Here is a 2728-nt window from a genome sequence, read left to right as displayed (position 1 = left end):
TCCTATGGGGGATATGGGATCCTATGGGAGATATGGGGTTTCTATGGGAGATATGGGGTTTCTATGGGGAATATGGGATCCTATGGGGGATATGGGATCCTATGGGAGATATGGGATCCTATGGGAGATATGGGGTTTCTATGGGGGATATGGCATCCTATGGGGAATATAAGGTTTCTATGGGAGACAGAGGAATCCTATAAGGGATATAGGGATTCTATGGGGTACGGGGGGTTTCTATGGGGGATATGGGGATCCTATAGGATATATAGAATCTTATGGAGGATATGGGATTCCTATGAGGTATATGGGGTTTCTATGTGGTATATGGGGTTCATATGGGGGATATAGGGTTTCCATGGGGTATACGGGATCCTATGGGGGATGTGGGGATGCTATGAGGGTTATAGGATCCTACAGGGGATATAGAATTTTTATGGGGTCCTATGGGGATCCTATGGGGGAATATAGGATCCGGTAGGGGATATGGAGTTTCTACGGGGTATATAAGATCCTACGGGGGATACAGGGTTTCCATGGGGGATACGGCATCTTATGAGGGATGTGGAATATGGGATCCTATGGCGAATATGAGGTTTGTATGGGAAATACAGGGATCCTACAAGGGATATAAGGATTCTCTGGGGTTTATGGGGTTTCTATGGGGAATATGAGGTTTCTACAAGGGATGTGGAGATCCTATAGGGTATATAGAATCTCATGGGGGATCTGCGGTTTCTATGGGGTATATGGGATCCTATGGAGAATATGGGATTCCTATGGAATATACGGGGTTTCTATGAGGGATAAAGGAATCCTATGGGGGATACGGAGAGCCTATGACCTATGTAGGATCCTACAAAGAATATGGGATCCTACGGGGTTTTTTAGGGGTGGATGGAGTGGCTTCCTCACCGCGCTCTCTCGATGGCTTCGGTCCGATGAACATTGGAAAGTTGGCCCAAACAGAACCGATCCCCCCCTGAAGGATCCACGTAACCGTCCACCGTAACCACGGGACAACTGGAAGGGACCTTAAACGTCTCTCCAACCTGAACGTCCATCTCAAAATAAGCAATGGAACACCAATATTCCGGGGCTGGAAAAACAACAAATCAACCTCACTATGCAGCTTCCAGGACCTGACGGTGAGTATTTTACCTTCCAGGACCTGATTTGCATCAAAATCCCCCTCACTACCCCCCTTCCAGAACCTTCAGGTGTATATTTTACCTTCCAGGACCCAATTTGCCAAATATTCCCCTCACTGCACTCCTTCTAGGACCTTAAATTGTGTATTTTCCCTTCCAGGACCTGGATTACACCAAAATCCCCCTCACTACCCCCCTTCCAGGACCTGCAGCTTCACATTTTCCCTTCCAGGAACTGCCACTCACCGGGATGATTGGAGATGGGAGGTTGGAAGGCAAGTTCATTGTGCACCGGCCCTGAAGGAGGTGAGAAACAAAATGGCCACCAGGGCTGTTTTTTACTTTCGCTTTCGTTTCACTTCCGCTTCGCTTTCGCTTCATTTTCACTTCACTTTTGGTTCCCATTCACTTCACTTCCACTTCACTTTCATTCCACTTAGCTTTCACTTCACTTTTTCACTTCAATTCCACTTCACTTTTGTGTCTCTTTCACTTTTCTTCCACTTCCCATTCACTTCCCTTTCACTTCACTTTTGGTTCCCATTCACTTCGCTTTCACTTCATTTTCACTTCACTTTCATTCCACTTAGCTTTCACTTCACTTTTTCACTTCAATTCCACTTCACTTTCACTTCACTTTTGGTTCCCATTCACTTCACTTTCACTTCGCTTTCATTTCCCATTCACTTCACTTTCACCTCAGTTTTGGTTCCCATTCACTTCACTTTCATTCCACTTTAATTTCACTTCACTTTTTCACTTCACTTCGCTTCCACTTCACTTTCACTTCACTTTTGGTTTCCATTCACTTCGCTTCCACTTCATATTCACTTCATTTTCACTTCACTTCTGGTTCCCATTCACTTCACTTTCATTTCCCATTCACTTCCAATTCATTTCATTTTCACTTCACTTCTGGTTCCCATTCACTTCACTTTCATTTCCCATTCACTTCCAATTCATTTCATTTTCACTTCACTTCTGGTTCCCATTCACTTCACTTTCATTTCCCATTCACTTCCAATTCATTTCACTTTCACTTCACTTTTGGTTCCCATTCACTTCACTTTCACTTCACTTTCATTCCACTTTGCTTTCACTTCACTTTTTGACTTTTCTGCCACTTCACTTTCACTTCACTTTTGGTTCCCATTCACTTCACTTTCACCTCAGTTTTGGTTCCCATTCACTTCACTTTCATTCCACTTTAATTTCACTTCATTTTTTCACTTCGCTTCGCTTCCATTTCACTTTCACTTCACTTTTGGTTCCCATTCACTTCGCTTCCACTTCATTTTCACTTCATTTTCACTTCACTTCTGGTTCCCATTCACATCACTTTCACTTCACTTTCATTCCACTTTGCTTTCACTTCACTTTTTGACTTTTCTGCCACTTCACTTTCACTTCATCTTCATTCCACTTTCACTTCCCTTTTGTTTCTCATTCAATTCCCATTCACTTAACTTTTGGTTCCCATTCACTTCACTTTCACTTCACTTTTTGTTCCCATCCACCTCCACCTTTACTTCAGCTTTCACTTCCCCCTTCCCCTTTCACTTCCCCCTTCCCCTTTC

The 2728-nt window shown here is 43.7% G+C and overlaps 1 long non-coding RNA gene across 1 annotated transcript in view; it reads right to left on the bottom strand.

Annotated features, from left to right (window-relative positions):
• The window catches only part of LOC104915550, a 3517-nt gene extending 1995 nt beyond the window's left edge, over positions 1-1522 (bottom strand). Inside the window, exons 1-2 of the long non-coding RNA XR_002110243.2 lie at positions 1398-1522; positions 916-1099 (exon numbers count right to left, since the gene is read on the bottom strand). This is a non-coding gene — a long non-coding RNA (uncharacterized LOC104915550). The remainder of the gene's footprint in view (positions 1-915; positions 1100-1397) is intronic.
• Positions 1523-2728: the final 1206 nt, after the last annotated feature.

This window comes from Meleagris gallopavo (assembly GCF_000146605.3).
Source record: "Meleagris gallopavo isolate NT-WF06-2002-E0010 breed Aviagen turkey brand Nicholas breeding stock chromosome 24 unlocalized genomic scaffold, Turkey_5.1 Chr24_random_7180001850513, whole genome shotgun sequence".
Classification (NCBI taxonomy): Eukaryota; Metazoa; Chordata; class Aves; order Galliformes; family Phasianidae; genus Meleagris; species Meleagris gallopavo.
Note: the sequence above shows the minus strand (reverse complement) of the source record. Positions and strands in the feature narration are given on the sequence as shown.